Consider the following 17,842-nt stretch of genomic DNA (forward strand, 5'->3'; position numbering starts at 1 on the left):
TAGGCTCTTCTCTGTTGACGGTCCCAGAGACCTCTGCTCCTAGACTGGAGAGTTAATCACTCCCTTTCTTGCTACAAAACGTCTACCTTCACATTTCCAACCCTCACAATCAGTCCTGATAACAATCATTCACTGTTGTATCACAAGTGACCCATCTGCATTTCATTTCATCAGCTCTGCCTAGACAGATTGGATAGTACTCACTGGAGATTCTTCCTTTCTCCATGCCCCCTAGCTATAGGTTCCCTCTTGAAAGCTTGTAAGCCAGTTACTTCTTGCCTTTGTAGTCCCCCCCACCCCCCCCACCCCCCGCCTCCAATGTGGGTATCCAATGTCCAAGTTGCCCATCTGTCTACTCTGTGTGTGGAGGGGGTGGAAATGTTTCTTGCTGTAAGGGTTTGTTCCCTCTTTCGGGTTACTGCATCCATAGGTGTAGGTCAAGTTCATCAAACTGTATTGGATCACTCTTTTTTTTTTTTTCCCCTCTTCTTTCTTCTCCGGGTTGAGTTCTGATCACCCATTCATTGGGACCAGGTCACGTGGGTACCATCAGCAAGTGTGGGTGTTCTTGTGCATATGCCCTCTCTTCCTATCAGCTGGTAGCTTCACTCTCCACTCTAGTCCTCTGTGGCCACACCACTGGCTCTAGGCCCAGGAGTCCCCAGGTCTCCCCACACTGCTGGCTAACCAGGTCCCCATCTGGGTCCACAGAAGCGCACGGAACATTGTAGGGCTTAGCTTGCCGCTTCACTGCTGCTTTTACCCCACTTGCGTGGTCACCAATCAGGGCCAGGGCGCGTATTTCCGTTGAGTCTTAGTCTTGGAAGGGGGTTTGCATTAAGGGGACCTGACCACTTGCCTTGATGTTTCCTGGGCAAGCAATTTTTTGTTCTAGATTCCTTCTTATGCAAAATAAAGTCAAATTGATTCTTTCTTATGCAAAAGAAAGCAGAAATTTGAGATGCTTTTACCTTATATAATAATTTAATGTATTAATCAACCATGATTGAAAGAAAAATAAATGAAGTACCTGAAGTAAACGTTGACATTGTTAAGCACTGTCTGACCCATAGCAACCCTGTATAGAGTTTCCTAGGAGTGGCTGGTGAGCTTGAACTGCTGATCTTGTGATTCAAACTGACATTACAGTCCAGCGCATTAACCCACAGCACAACAAAACTTTGTGCAGTCCTAATATGGTTTAATTTAACCTAATATTTGGAATTCTTTGATATTGTTTGAGTTCAGGAGCATGTGGTGAAGACTAGCATAATTTTGTTTGTTTGTTTGTTTGTTTGTGTTTGTTAAGTGCCTATGAATCAGTTCCAACTCATAGTGACCCTGTATAGGGTTTCAGAGGCTTTAAATCTTTGTGGGAGCTGAAAATCTCATCTTTCTCCTGCAGAGCAACTGGTGAGTTTGAACCACCTATCTGTGGTTCACAGTTCAGTGCTTTTCATATGGAGCTCTGTACTCCCCCACAGCATAAATAATACAAAGAAAATAATACTGTGTCCCTCCAAATGCCATTACTTGCCCATAAGTAGTTAGGTATATACTTTATAGTTTTAATAACAATTGTAGAGGTCAAGAATAGGTACTTGACCATAAAGTTGGTTTGAATCACAAGTTCAACGGTTTAAACTCACTAGTCAAGAGGAGTCAGAATTGACTTGACAGCACTTAACAACACGGTTTCCTACTGATCTATTCTTACATTTACCTGGTGACTTACTCTGCATTTGCCAAGAGATTGACTGAGATTATCCTTAAAGTCAAAAGACATGGACTTGAGGGAAAGTAACTGGTCCAGGAGGTGCTCAAATCCGTGATCTTGCTATCTCTGTTGTTGTTTATGTTAAGTGCCAATTCCAACTCATAGTGAGTGACCCTGGATATGGTTTCCAAGGAGCAGTTGGTGGGTTTGAACTGCTTGTCCTATAGTGCCCCATTAGGTGGACTGATAAAGATTTGGCTTATATTTTATTACTGGAGGGATTTTCAACCTTGTTTTTGTTAGTGGCTGTGGAATCAAGCTCAACTCATGGCAATCCCATACAGAGCAAAACTGCTCCCAATGTATTTTATTGGCTCTAACCTTGTAGTGTAGTGGTTATGAATCAGGCTGCGAACCACAAGATCAGCAGTTCGAAACGACCAGCTTTTCCATGGGAGAAAGATGAGGCTTTCTGCTCCCATAAAGATTTACAGCCTTGGAAACCCTGTATAGGGTCACTATGAATTAGAACCAACTCCATGGCACATAACAACAACAACAACGATCTTTACAGAAGCAGTTCACCAAGCCTTTCTTCTGCAGAGTCAGTAGGTAGGCTAGAGCTGCCAATCTTTAGTTTAGTAATGGATTGGAAACTACTTATGTCTCCAAACACACTGCTCAATTTAACAGCGCTCTCATAAGTATAAAAGTTCTTTAGTGAATCAAATGTCACCCCCCTAATCAAAAGATTTACTGGTTTAGAGATGGAATAGTGCGTCTTTGAGATTTCTTATCACTTACTAAACTAATAATTTAAGTTTAATAACTGCACACAACACTTAAGATTTATTTAAAAATCCAGAAGACAAAGTTATCTGATTTTTATAATTCAACTCACCTAAGAAATGTTAGTTTACTCTTATTAAATCTATTAAAGTGAAATGTCATTGATGTAATGAAACAAAATTAATTCACTATTTCCATATAAGGTGACAATTAGAACCCTCCCACATGAATGTTTAATGCTAACATTTTTGTGTGTTAAAATATTCCTCTACAATCTATGGGAATTGTTCTCATTTGTACTATATGTTTTCTACAATTTATATAGTACCTAGAAGCTAGTAGATATCCATGTTGGTGCCTCTATTTAATAATGTTTCTGATGATGTATCTGCCACAATCTCCATAAATGAGGAACATGGTAGCAACTGCTGAAGCATTAAGTAGAGGCAGAGATGTGACAGAAGTATTTCTTCATGTGGATAATATGCAGCTTTTCTGAAAAGCATATCCCAAACACAAGCTGAATTCTCTTTTTTATCTACAAAGAATATAGATGTTGTCCCTAAATGATGCCTGTTTTACAAAGCAATTATGATATTTCCCATGAAATACATTTAACAGTAATGAAAACCAGCATTACTGATGATGGTTTTCAAGTTAAAAAATAAACAGCACTCATTATGGAAAATGATAAGAAGAAAATTACTGTCTTATGATTTTCTTGTGCCCATGTAGAAGTCCAGAACTATCTCAGTACACATTCATTTTCTTTGTTTAGTCCTCCATTTGTTACTTATGGTGTCAAAATATCACATTAAATATACTGCTGTACCAAAGAAGAATGACAATTATAGAAATGTTAAGCAATAAATTAGAAAATTCACTGTGTGCTAGATAGCCACTCATACATAGACTTTTAAAACCTATAATTAAGACCTAAATATTTCTTCCTCAAGAAAAACAAAATAAATTAGATTTAAAAAATAAAATGCTGTATTTTTAAGTGACCTTTGAAAATATGTTTGGTTTGCGTGACATTTTCAGTTCACAAAATTCCTCTGTATATTTGACCAGCAACTGTAGCTTTGGATATTTATTGGTTATTAGCCATATTAGTACCATGTCAAAGCTGTGGTTTAGCACACAATGCCCTGAAATCTCGCCCTACTAACCTTTACATAGACTTACAAGTCACTGGTGCATAATAAGTATAGCCTCCACTTAATGAAGCTAGATCTTTATAATTTTAACTCTCATTTGGAAAACCAATTAACTCTGGCTCTATTGAACAAATTGAACAGGGAATAAATCAAGTGTTAAAACATTTGTGACGAGCCAGACTGTCTGTAATTAGGGTGCTGATATGCCCAAGGCTATCTATGTGGAGTTCTACATTTTGATTGACAACTTCCACAGATTAAAGCCATTAAATTTTTAATATGCTTTTCCTTACCCTGTCTCAAAATCCAGAGGTCTGAGTCCAAAGGCAAATCTGTAAAAGTAACTCACAACTGACAATAGTAATTTCAGTTACGATTTCATATTCAAGTTGCTAAGATAATATTTACTGTGATAAATAAGATGTGACTCTACTGTTTTTCACATCAGTTCCAATTCAGGAAGGACATTTTGCTATCTGCTTCTGAAAAGACTTCCATTGTTAAAATAAACAAGTTAGGCATAGAAAGCATTCTGAAGTAAAAGAATTGTACAGCAGGCCATGCTAAGATTAGGAGAAAATAAAGATAAAATAAAAAAGGAAGGATATTATTTAATTGGCTATTGAAATTTGGAATATTAGTCTAAGATGATGAGAAGAGGGACCATCTATAAAGAACTGGAAGCTCCATCACTAAGAAGTTGGGAATGCTAACTCTGTACTGTCCCTAAGAGACTAAGAATCTATCACCAGTGCATGGCATCCTCTGGTGTCTAGATAAGTATATTTGCTTTGAGGTAGAGGAAACTCATGGCTTTAGCACTACCTACCTAGATGATATACTGGTGGCACAGTAGGTTAAGCATCAGGCTATTAACTGAAAGGTTGGTGGTTCAAATCTGCCAGCCATTCTGCAGGAAAAAGATGGGGTAGTCTGCTTTCATAAAGATTTATAGTTACAAAAGAAACCCTATGGAGCAATTCCACTCAGTTGAACTTATAACGTTGCTATGAGTTGGAACTGACACCATGACAGTAGGGCTTTCGTAGGGCTTTCTTACTTATTTATTTATTTATTGTTGCTATTTTGAGGTAGATGAAATACATGGAGCCCTGGTGGCATAATATTTAAGCAGGGAGCTGGTAACCAAAAGGATGGAAGTTTGAATCTACCAGATATTCCATAAGAAAAAAAGACTTAGTGATCTGATCCAATGAAGATTACAGTCTAGAAAACACTATGGAGCCGTTAGACTCTGTCCAGTGGGGTCATTATGTGTCAGAATCCACTGGATGGTATGAAATAATAGGACAACATACACTTCAAGATAACAGTTTATTTTTCTTTTTTTCCCATATTTACCAGATGATTTTTGCTGTTGGATGATGAAAAGAACCAGAAGGTCACTGGAAATGTGTCTTCCTTTGTAAATTGTTAAATTCCCATTTTATCACGCTTATTCATTTCCTGTGAGTTTGGTTACTGTAATCCTTGCCTCAAGACCATTGTTTAAGTGTAGAACAGCAGCAAAATTGGGTTGATAGACTCAAAACGTGAACAAAATAAGTGTACAAGTTTATACCACCATTCCTGATTTCCTCCAATCATGCTTATTATTGTTTCTTTAGTGGCTTTTGTATGAAAAATCCCCAATGGTCTGATTATTAGCTCAAAGAAAATGTCTATTTTTATGTATTTTTCTGTGAATTGATTCACTGAACCCCAAAAGGGCTGGGAAAATTGATAATATTTCCAGCACTAAATTTAGCACTTAGTTGAAGTAGATTCTTCTATTTCTTTCCTTTAAAATTTGCCCAATTTTGTTTTCTTTTAAAAATGTTTATTTTAGCTACAATATGTTAATACATTTGAACAACTGGAAAACCTCTGGCACTTTTTCTAAAGTAGAACGAATTTGATGTATGAAATATAAAATGATGATTTTATTCATATAAATGATTTTGCTGTTGTTTGTAAGTGCCATCGAGTTGGTTCCAACCCATATTGACCCTATATAGGGTTTCTGAGGAGAGGCTGGTGAGCTTGAACCGCTGACCTTGTGGTTAAAACTGACTTGGCAGTTCAGTGCCATCAGTGGAAATGTGATAGAGTAAAGTCAAAGGCATAAGGGTTTAAAGGAAAAGTTTTCCATCAAGTTTGTTTTTTGTTTTTGCTAGCATAAAGTACATTTTTTGCAATAATAAATCTTGAAATTCCTATGTGGGGCAGAATTGGGGGGAAGGGGTGGCGAGTGGGGCAACAACAATTTCTCTCACCAAATTGCTACACAGGACAGCTAAGAGGCGAGAGGGGGTTGGGAAACACCAGTCAAATTGCTACACAGGACAGCAAGGAGGCCAGAGGGGGATGGGAAATGCCAGGAGAACTTTGAGATCAGCAGGGGAAGCTGAGTATCAAAAACCAAGAGATGCTGAAGCTGCGACGACCAGCATCATTTTCTTAGAGAACACTCAAGAATTTGTCATTATGGCTGGGCTTTCATTGGTTATTAAGCATCTACAAACAGCACCTTTATTTAACTTTCAATTAAAGTTCTTAAAATTTAGGAAGTTGTGGAGTTTTGATAGCTATGAGACTCCAAATGACCTGAAAATTCATTAGAAAAACCACAGGGTGGCAAAAAAAAAAGGCATGTCAGGCCATAAAGATGGCTTTAGAGGTCTCTGCTGTCCCAGATACAGATACCACTAGTGTCCAACACTGCAGTGAAAACAATCTACTTTAGAAAAACAGTTTAAGGGGAAGGTGACTGTACTGGTGGAGGCAAAGGCTCTCTCTTCCCCCAATTCAGTTTGGAGTTGTTATTGTTGTTAAGTGTTATTGAGTTGGTTCTGACTCATAGCAACCCTGTATAGGGTTTCCAAGGAGCAGCTGGTGGGTTTGAACTGCCAACCTTGTGGTTTGCAGTCGATAGGTTTTGATTGAATTCAACCCAAGGACATCTCTCAACTTGGAGAAACGTTCACCTTCAGTGACTCACATCTGCTATGACTTTGTAGAACAACAGCAAGAATGTTTAATACATAATAAAAAATTTCAACCAAAAAATAAAATAAAATTTCTTGGACCCTCCTCCCATCCTCACACCAATTCCAAGTCTAAAACTCACCCATTGGTTGTTCTGTTAATACTGGATCATATGCTTAATTGGAAACCTAGACCAAAAGATTTAAACTGAATCTTCTCCCCAAACTACAACTAAATAAAAGGAGCATTTTGAGGTGGATGGTATATAGTTTAAGTCAATATATATACAAGGAACAAAGGAAAAGAGCAAACAGTGGTGTTGGAAGCAAAGCTGAATGACAGAATGCATTCAGTGGGGGTCGATGTTTATACAAAGAGTGGAACATTGGGTAAAACTCAATATGGTGTCACCTGCGTGTGTCTGGAGGCACCAGATCCCTCCAGGGAAGATCCAAGGACAGGGAGCTAAGGAAAGTGGCCATTCTTCTCATTCCAGTTTTAGAAGCTCCACGTCAAAGATGAGAGTGGTCTTTGGTGGGATGATGCCAGGGTGCCTAAGGGCACCATAGGCATATTTTGGTGAGATGGTCAGTTTGGCTCTCTGACCCACCCTCCTCTGGGAAACCCCTTCTTCCTTGCCTCAGGTCACCTCCTGCGTGCCTAGCATAAATTTAAAGGAGTTGTTTCTGTCCAGGAAGGAATCAAATTTCTTTCCATCTTCAAGTATCCCAGTGTGGTACACCATGCAGTTCTGGCCGCGCTTAGGAGAGGTGTGCCAGTTTCCAAGGGAGATGGTCTCCACCTGCACTCCTATGGCAGTGGAGGCTTGAAGGGACCTGGGCAGGTGGCGCAAGAAGCAGTGTGGATCAACAGCAGACCTCTCCATTAAGTTTTCATGGATAATTTAGGTGTAAACTTACTTTGTTTTAGTATCTTTTCTTCAAAATTCTGTTTAGTAGAGTGTTACACTTAAGGAAATACATGTTGAAGTTCATTATGTCCTTGCTGTGATTATCTTCTTCTCTCTCTCCTTCCTGACAGATACAAAACATTCAGGAGTTACTATACATCTTTTCTGTCTATGTTTTTCTTCTGGATAGAGTTATACCTATGAACAACATCAACATTGTGTTTTACACGTTTTGCTTCTTGTTCTATTGATTGGTAACTGAGGTCACTGTCTTTCCTTAGATTAAATGAGACCCATCAATACATTTTTTTGTTGTTGTTTCTTTTTTTTCCAAATAGGACCTTAAATTAAATTTAACTCTGGCTTACAGACATTGCTTTCGATGTTAGGGAAAAAGTACTGAAAAGGGCAGGTATGACAACTGTTGATGTTAAAAGTTATGAAGGAAATATGCTGACTGACGAGAGAAGATATCTTTAAGGAGCTGAATTGCAACTGAGAACTGATTGATGATAAGAACATTGCCTAGCTAAGGGTTGGGAAAGAGCAGCCCAGTTAAAGGAAACAATAGGCTTAAACAATACAGGAAAGTAAACTGTTCAACAGAAAGTATCTAATCGATAGAACGAAATCTGTAGAATTTGTGTCATTAAATTGTCTCATTCCTGGATGCAGGATATAAGTAAGGACACAGCCTGATTCATCTGACACATCAATGCTATGGAGAAGTTTCAAATATCCAAAATGGTAAAATAACACTGTAAGATTAACTATCTCTGAATTGAACACTCTGAAGTAGATACCATTTTGTTGTTAAGTTTCAGAGGAGACACAGGAAGGCTAATTAACTTGTCCAAGCTAGAAGGTGCTCAAGCTGAGATTGCTAGACCTACCTGCTGTAGAGTCATAGGGTGGGTTCAAACTACCATGCTTTTAGGTTAGTAGTCAAGCACAGACCATTTGCTCCCCCTAGGGATGGAAGTACCAGTTGTTGTGTGATGTCCAGTGGATTCTAAGTCATAGTGACCCTATAGGACAAAGCAGGACTTCCCATAGGGTTTTCTAGGTTCAAATCTCTACTGGAGCAGATTTGCAGGACTTTGGTCTTGTGGAGCAGTGGTTTAAACCATTAAATCTTTGTCAGCTGAGTGCTTAACCATTGCTTTAAGCATTAGAACCAAAAAAAGAAAAGAAAAAGAAAACAAACTCAATGCCATCTATTTGATTCTGACTCATAGTAATTCTATACTTGTGGTTGCTGTTAAGTGCCATCGAGTTGGTTCCGACCCATAGCGACGCTGTATAGGGTTTCTGAGGAGCAGCTAGTGAGCTTGAACCACCAACCTTGCAGTTCAAATGACTTTGCAGTCTGGCGCATTAACCCACAACACCACACCAGGACTCCAAGTAACTCTATATAGAGTTTCCCAAATAGCCTCTCTTGCAGTTAGCAGTCTAACTCACAGTACTATCCGGGTTCCTCTGAAGCACTAGTAAACCCACTCCCATAGAGCAAATTCCAATTCATAGTGACCCTTTATGGGAGCAAAAAGCCTCATCTTTCTCCCATGCAGTGACTTATGGATTTGAACTGTCGACCTTGCAGCACCACCAAGGGTCCTTTCAAGCATTAGTGTTATTGCTTTTGTTAAGTGCCAGCAAGTTCATTCTGCCTCATAGCAACCTCGCATAGGGTTTCCAAAAACTGGCTTGTGAGTTTGAATTGCTAACATTGCGATTAGCAGTCCAGTGCTTATCCAACAGTGCCACACTAGAACTCCTTAAGCATTAGTTGTTGTTGTTAAGTACCGTCAATTCAGTTGTGACTCATAGCGACCCTGTAGGTTTCCAAGAATTGACCTGTAGATTTGAATCCCCTACCTTGTGGTTAGCAGTCCAGTGTTTATCTAACAGTACACCATGACTCCTAAGCACTAGTTGGTGTTGTTTCTTGTCAATTAAACAAGATCATTGCTAAAATCCTAAATCTCTCGTCTTGGGATTATTGGCTTCCAATGTTCCCCGACTTCAAAATCTACGAAGTGGTTTGTGGTGCACCTCTGTCTGAGTCTACTAGGAAGCAGCTGGCAGGCTTGAATCATGGCCCTTGTGGTTCATACACCAGTGCATATTGCATGGAGTCAGTATTCTGGTGCTATTCATAATGTTTTTACTTTCTGGCACTATATCTGACAGTGTTCTGCTGCTATTTATAAGGTTTGCGTGGCTAACCATCCTGAAATAGTCTGCCTTTCTTTCTTCCTAGTGTGTCTTACTCTGGAGGCTCAGCTGAAAACCTGTCCATCATGGGTAACTCTACTAGTATTTTAAATACTGGTGACATAGTTTCCAGCATCACAGCAACACACAAGCCACCACAGCACAACAAACTGACAGTCGAGTGCTGGTAGGAGTCACATATCACTATCAGTATCAGTATATGACTTTTAAAATAATAACTGAAGTTATTTTAATACATTTTGTTCTCATAAAACAAGTGGTTTTAGTTTATTGACAGAAATCATTATGTCATTCTTAATAAACTTGTCGTATAAACAGTGTTTCTTTAGATACAGAGATGGGATAGAATTTACCTGACAGTTATAGATAATAATCCAGTGCCCCAAGTGAGCAAACCCAGACACAAATATTCCTTCCAGAAGGTAAGGTTATTTCTCTGAGAATGTGATGCACATTATAAGCAAATCAGCTTAGTTTTATGATTCTATTCCTCAATGGGGTGATTACTTCAAAATGGCTCCCCATTATTTCTTTTCTATTGAAAGGTATCCATGAATAGTTGCATCCTTAAAAAACACTTCTTCAGCTAAATATTTATGTCCTTTAGAATGACTTTGTGTTAAGAGTAAAGGTTGCTTAAATTTACAGTTCTTAAAAATGCTTGGCTGTTGCAAATTCTAGATATTTTAGAATTAAAACTAAGAAACTAGGGACTAATAAAATATCAGCATATGGATCTTCTAATGAAGAAATAGTATCCGAAATAACATATTAGAAAATATCAGATCTGTAATCCAAGTTAAATATTAGAGAAAGGTTTACTATCAATCCTTTCTTAATCTGGTGATATGAAAAAACATTTAGTTTTATCTTTGAAAATTTCCCAGAAAACAGTAGGTTTTTTTGCTTTTTTGAATAATATAATACATGACTATAAAACTTATAGTAATATAAAATCATGAAGAAATTGTGCTTAAACTAGACAAAACTCTGTATAAAGTAAAGTTTATTCTTCTACTTTTATTCAGCTAGGAGCCCTGGTGTGGTGCTGCAGTATAAGTACTGGACTGCTAGCCCCAAGGTCGGTGGTTCAAATCCACCAAATGCTCTTTGGAAACCTTATAGGGGGTCGATATAGGTTGAAACTGAGTCAGTGGAAACATAGCAGTCTGTTGTTGCTAAGTGGTGGTTTGATTTTGACTCTTAGTGACCCCACAAGACAGACTACACTTGCCTCATAGGGTTTTCTATGCTATAGTATGTATGGGAGTAGATTGCCAAGTCTTTCACCCATTAAGTTGTTGGGTGGTTTCGAACTGCCAACCATTTTGTTACCAGTCAAGTACTTAAGTGTTGTGCAACCAGGGTTCCTTCATTTTGTCTAGTCAATATCTATTGAAAGCATAGGTCTCTATTTTTTCCTAGAGTTTGGGCACTGGAAGACATACATTTTAGAACTTTATTTCAACACTGTTGGAAAATTAAGGTTTCTTGAAAATTCCATACAACACATAACATTAGGAAATGTTTAATTTTAATAATAAGACATGTGATCCTTTCTATATGTTTTAGATGATAGTATAGTGCATCCTGGTGTGGTGCTGTGGGACAAGCACTGGAATTCTAACTGGTCGGTTGTTTAAACTCACCAGCCACTTCTTGGAAACCCTATGCAGGGTTGTTATGAGTCAAAAATGACTTGCTTGCACTTAACAGCATGATATGGTCCAAATTTGGTTATGAAACGTTAAGTTCTGTCGTGTTGGTTCTGACTCAAAGCAACTCTATATAGGGTTTCCAAGGAGTGGCTAGTAGATTTGAAGTTCCAACGTAGATTATCTTAAAATGCCTTCTCATGTACAGTTGCCAGATATTTATAAGAAATTACAACTTACTAAAAATAAAATGTATTACATATCTCCTAAATGAGAGTAGTACATTAATAATAGTCATGCTATTCAAATAGATGATGTCCACTTTGCCAGATATTCAACATTGTTAAAACTGGGGAGATTTATTGTGCTAGGAGTTTTTAAAATCTACTATTTCAGAGTTCTTATCTTAAAAATTTCACATAGATTCATCTTTTTATTGCATAGTTAATTCAATATTCATTTAATATTCACTTTATTTTAGTTGAAATCAAGGGATAAATTATTTCATTAGACCAAAAATTGTGGAAATGGATATAATTTGGATTCTGAAAATGGAACCCATTTATGTTAAAAAGGTATTTTCACAAAATGATTTTCTGTCCTTTAAATATTGTATTTGTCAAATAATTCTCATCTGACAATGTGCACATTTTTATTTATTATGAAAGTAAAATGAATTATTAATTTAAAGCACATTCTAAGTCATTGGGATTGATGATATACGTACAGGATTTCATTATATAAATAGCTGCCATAATTCTGGAGCCTCTAATCACACTTAATCCTCTAATATACCTCTAAATCTCAGACTCTGACAAATAGCACCCCAACCTGTGTGTACTGACACCAAAAATGATTGTGAATGGTTTCTGCAGTTGGTTTGATGGTGAGTAGAAAATGCATCTTCTTTAAAAGTTATATAAGGAAGTTATTACAGTTAAGAGGTTGTGAAAATTCATGAGAAAATAAAAAAATTCAGCTATGTGAACAAGGGAGCATTTAAAAATATATTTGTGCTGTGAATTATGCTCATCTAACAAGACACCCTGACCCCAATAGCAACAACAAAAATGGTGGCACATGGCAGTGGCTAAGACCCAGCTGCTCCTCACAAAACCTATATAGGGCTGCTGTGAGTAGGAGCCTACTCAACAGCACTTAACAACAAGAACGCACCTTGTCCCCAACAGCAACAACAAAATATGGAGGTACATGGCAGTGGCTAAGATCACCTGAGAACAAATATTGTATTAACCATCTACTGTCAGAATTATGGCAAGTTATGTCATTTCTTTGGATGCCATAGTCCTTAAATGTTTAATGAAGAGGATTAGAATAGACATAATCTATTTCCAATCATTGTATGAAAAATTAAATCAATCAGTATTTGTTAAATTATTTAAGTAGCAGTATAAAACTGGATGTTAAATCGCATTTGGAGAAACAATGCCAGATTAAGATGTTATAAATTAAAAGATTTCTTTCTCTTCCTAAAATGTTGTCACTAATAGTCTTCAAGTTATTATGACTCATATGAACCCTGTATAAGGTTCTCTAATCTGACAAAAAAATAAATAAATAAAAGAGTATTTTGGGTTGCCAATGATTAAAGTTTTTTTTCAGAGCAAACAAACAAATAATATTTTCCCTATTTAACTTATTTTCAGGTTTGGTATGAGATGTAGCTACTTTGGGGGGCGTTCTGGCTTACTGTTTTCTGATTGTTTTTTTTGTTTTGTTTTGTTTTGTTTTGCTTTATTCAACTCTGCTCTCAATCCAGGATGTTGAACTCTCTAGACTGAATCACTCCAACTCCCTTGAACCTGGCTTTCATTTAGGTTAGTCCAGGGGAGACACTATCAGAAATTGGAGGGCAGGAAGTGAGAGAGATTAAGAATGTTTCTCCCCTACTGCCATCTTCATTTCTTCTGTTAGTCAAGGTCAAATGGTGACTCCTATAGGAGTCACAGTGAACTGCTATTTTCTCAAATTCATACCTACTTGCCTATTCAATTTAAAAATTTTCCTGCTGTGATTAGTCCCTGGCTGCTTCACCATCCTTTCCTGAAATGGTTTCTATATTGTTATGTTGTTGAATTGCAACCGACTCATAGTGACCCTCTACACAACAGAAAGAAACAATGGTTGGTCCAGCAATATTCACCCAAATTATTGCTATGTTTAAATCCATTGTTGCTGTCACTGTACCAGTCCATCTCTGTGGGAGTCTTCCTGTTTTTTTTTGCTAACCCCTCTATCAATTATGATAAGTAGATTGGTTCCTCCTAAAAATATGTCCAAAGTACAAAAGATGAAGTCTCATCATCCTCACTTCTAAGGAACATTCTGCCTGTACTTCTTCCAAGACAAACTAGACTTGTTTGTCCTTTTGACAATTCATGGTACTTTTGATATTCTTCATCAACACCATAGTTCAAATGTATCAATGCTTCTACAGTTTTCCTTATTATTGTCCAACTTATACAAGGCACGTGAGGCTACTGAATATGCTATGGCTTGGGTTAGGAACATCTTAGTCCACAAACTCACATCTTTGCACTTTAACACTTTGAAGAAGTCTTGTGCAATAGATATGCTTGATGCAATGAGTCTTTTGATTTCTTGACTGCTGCTTCCATGAATATTGGTTGTGGATCCAAGCAAAATGAAATCTTTGGCAACTTCAATCTTTTCTCTGTTTATCATATTGTTATTTATTGGTTCAACTGTGAGAATTTTTGTTTCTAAACATTAAGGTGCAATCTGTACTGAAGGGTGTAGTCTTTGATCTTCATCAGTAAATATTTCAAATTCTCTTCACTTCCAGCAACCATAGTTGTGCCATCTACATATCACAGGTTGATGATGAGTCCTCCTCTAATTCTGAAGCCACATTTTTCTTCATATAATTCAGCTTCTGGAATTATTTGCCCATCATACAGATTTAATAAATATTATGGAACAATACAACACTGATGCACACCTTTCCTGATTTTAAACCATTCAGTCTCCCCGTATTGTGTTCTGATGGCTGCCTCTAGGTCTACATACAAGTTTCTCATGAGCACAATTAAGTGTTCTGGAATACCCATTCTTTTCAATGTTATTCATAGTTTGCTATATTCCACACAGCTGAACACCTCTGAATATTCAAAAGTACAAATAAACATCTTTCTGATAGTCTCTACTTTAAACCAAGATCCATCTGACAACAATAATGATTACCCTTGTTCCACAACCTGTTTTTAATCTATTTTAACTTCTGACAACTCCCTGTCAATGTACTACTGCAATGGTTTTTGAATATTCTTCAACAAAATTTTACTTGCATATGATATTAATGATAGTGTTCAGTGATTAATGCATTTTGTTGGGTCAACTTTCTTTGGAAGGGGCATATATTGGATTTATTTCAGTTGGGTGGACAGGTAGCCAATTTCCAAATTTATTGGCATAGACAAACCACCATTCATCGGTGCTATATTAGTTTGTTGAAACATTTTGTATTGGTATTCTGTCCATTCCTGGAACTTAATTTTTTTGCCAAGGTCTTCAGTACACCTTGGACCTCTCCCGTCAACGTCAGTGGTTTTTGATCATATGGTATCTCTTGAAATGATTGAACTTAGGCCAGTTCTTTGCAATAAGCAGCTGTGTGTATACCCTCCATCTTCTTTTGATACTTCCTAAGTCATTCAATATTTTGCTCATAGAATCCTTCAGTATTGAAACTCGACGTTTGAACTTTTTGTTCAGTTCTTTCAGCTTGAGGTATGCTGAGCATGTTTTTCCTGATTGGTGTAACTCCAGGTCTTTGCTCATTTCATTATAATACTTGACTCTGTCTTCTCGACCTGCCCTTTGGAATTTTCTGTTCATCATTTCTTCCATTTTCTTTAGCATTTCTATGTTCAGGAGCAAGTTTCAGAGTCTCTGCTTTCATCCAATTTGGTGTTTTCTTTATTTTCTATTTTTTCAATGACGTTTTCATTTCTTCATGATGATGTTCTTGATGTCATCCTACAATTCCTCTGGTCTTCAGTCATTACTGTCTATGCGTAAAAGCTGTTCTTGAGATACGTCTTTACATTCAGGTGGGATAAATTCAAGGTCATACTTTGGCCCTAGTGGACTTATTTTAATTTTCCTCAGTTTCAGCCTGAACTCTCATAAGAGCAATTGGTGGTCTTTTCCATAGTTTGCTCTTGGACTCGTTTTGGCTGATGATGTAACAGCCTCTCTATTATCTCTCCCCAAACAAGCTGTTGATTTGATCCCTGTGTATTCTATCTGGCGAGGTCCATGTCTATAGTCATCATTTATGTTGTTGAAAAAAGGTATTTGCATTGAATAAATCATCGGTCTTTCAAAATCCTATCATGTGATCTACAACATCATTTTTGTTACCAAGACCATATCTTCCAACATTGGATCCTTCCTTTTTGTTTCCCATTTCACACTCCAGTCACTAGTAATTATCAATTCTTTTTGATGGCATGTTTGATCAATTTCAACTTAAGGGTAAAACTCTTGAATTTTCATCATCATTGGCTTTAGTGTTAGGTGCATAAATTGTATAATAGTGTTTGCTGCTTTTCCTTGGGTTGTTAAGTACTGTTGAGTCATATCTAACTCATAAATGAATCTGTATAGGATTTCAGATGAGTGGCTGGTGTGTTTGAACCTCTGACTTTGGGGTTATCAGCTCAGTTCTTATCCTATAGTGTCACAACAGGAATCTTTGTAGGCAAAATACCTCACAGCATTGTACTACTGCACTGTACTTCAAAAGAGATGTTGAAATTCTCTTTTTGACCATAAATGCGAGCCATTCCTCTTTAGTAAACTATATGACTGTCTTATTCAAAATGTCCAATACTAGACCATTTCAACTCAATGCCTAGTCTATCAATCTTTATGTGTTCCATTTCAGTTTTGACAACTTTCAATTTTCCCAGATTCATATTTCTTACCTTCCATGTTCTTATTATTAATATACATGAGGATGAGTCAAAAATTATCTACACTTTGGCTGTAGAATTTATTTTAATCAACTTTTAGGAAAGACAAATGTATTACTTTTTGACATAATCTCCTTGCTTTTCAATACAATTTGTCCATCAGCCAACAAGCTTTTGGATTGCCTTATTAAAAAATCATTATAGGATGAGCTGAAAACCACAGATGTATTGCTACCTTCACTTCTTAGCAGAGGCGAATCTTCATCCTTGAAAGGCTGATTTCAGGGGACTCTGGTAGTGTAGTGGTTACAAGTCGGGCTGCTAGCCTGAAGTTCAGCAGTTCGAAACTACCAGCCATTCTGCAGGAGAAAGATGAGGCTTTCTGCTCCTGTAAAGATTTACAGCCTTGGAAATCATATACAAGGCCACTATGAGTTGGAACCGATTCCACGGCACACAACCACCACCAAACAGGTGAAAGTCCAATAGAACAAAATTAAGACTATAGGGAGAATGCTTTAACACCTCAAAACAAAGTTTTTGCAGAGTGTCAACATTGTGATGAGAGATATGTGGGTATGCATAGTCATGCAAGATCACAAAGCCCTTGGATAGCTGTCCTCTGTGTTTAATCCAAAGTTCAATTATCTGCTCTTCAGTGAGCATCTCACTGTAATGAGCACTGTTAATTGTTGCAACTTTTTCGTGACAGTATTCCCATACTGGCCCTTGAGAATCCCAGAAAACTGTAAGCATCAATTTTCCAGCTGATGGTTGACTTTAATTTTTTTCTTGATTGGTGATTAAGGATGTTTTCAATCTATAATTTACCATTTACTCTCAGGCTCATAACGATGAATCCATGTTTTGTCATGAGTAGCAATTTTTTTAAAGAAACTGTTACCTTCCTTCAGGTATCCATCCAAATTTTGTTTGCAGATGTCCAAATGCTCTGTTTATGCTCTTCCATGAATTGTTTCAATACCCATCTCACACAAACATTTCAAAATCAAAGTCTGTCATGGATTATTATATAGGAAGAGCCATGGCTGATTTGAAAATGATTTGCCATATAATCTACTTATACTCGTCTATTTGATAGATCATTTCATGTGCATACTCAATGTTGTCATCAGCTGTGGATGTGGATGGGTGTTGTAATATAACTAGAGTGCAGATAACTTTTGACTCACCCTAGTATTGCGCCCCATCAGCTAATGAAGGTCTTGAAAGTTTTGTTCTATCCACATCATTATGGTCAACTCTATTTTGAGGAGGCAACTCTTCCCTACTCTTATTTTAAGTGTCTTCCAATCTGAGAGGCACTGTAACTGACAATCTCCCATTGCTATTCATAAGATTTTCAGTGTCTAACCATTCTGGAGTGGTTTTCCTCTCCATTTTCCTAGTCTGTCTTAGTC

At 37.3% G+C, this 17,842-nt stretch overlaps 1 protein-coding gene and 1 pseudogene across 1 annotated transcript in view; both read right to left on the bottom strand.

Moving 5' to 3' along the window:
• Positions 1-17,842, bottom strand: part of KHDRBS2 (KH domain containing, RNA binding, signal transduction associated 2) — an 864,427-nt gene that overhangs the window by 160,536 nt on the left and 686,049 nt on the right. The window lies entirely within an intron of this gene.
• Positions 7,062-7,540, bottom strand: LOC102810803 (annotated as a pseudogene).

Source organism: Chrysochloris asiatica, unplaced genomic scaffold (genome assembly GCF_000296735.1).
Source record: "Chrysochloris asiatica unplaced genomic scaffold, ChrAsi1.0 scaffold00019, whole genome shotgun sequence".
Classification (NCBI taxonomy): Eukaryota; Metazoa; Chordata; class Mammalia; order Afrosoricida; family Chrysochloridae; genus Chrysochloris; species Chrysochloris asiatica.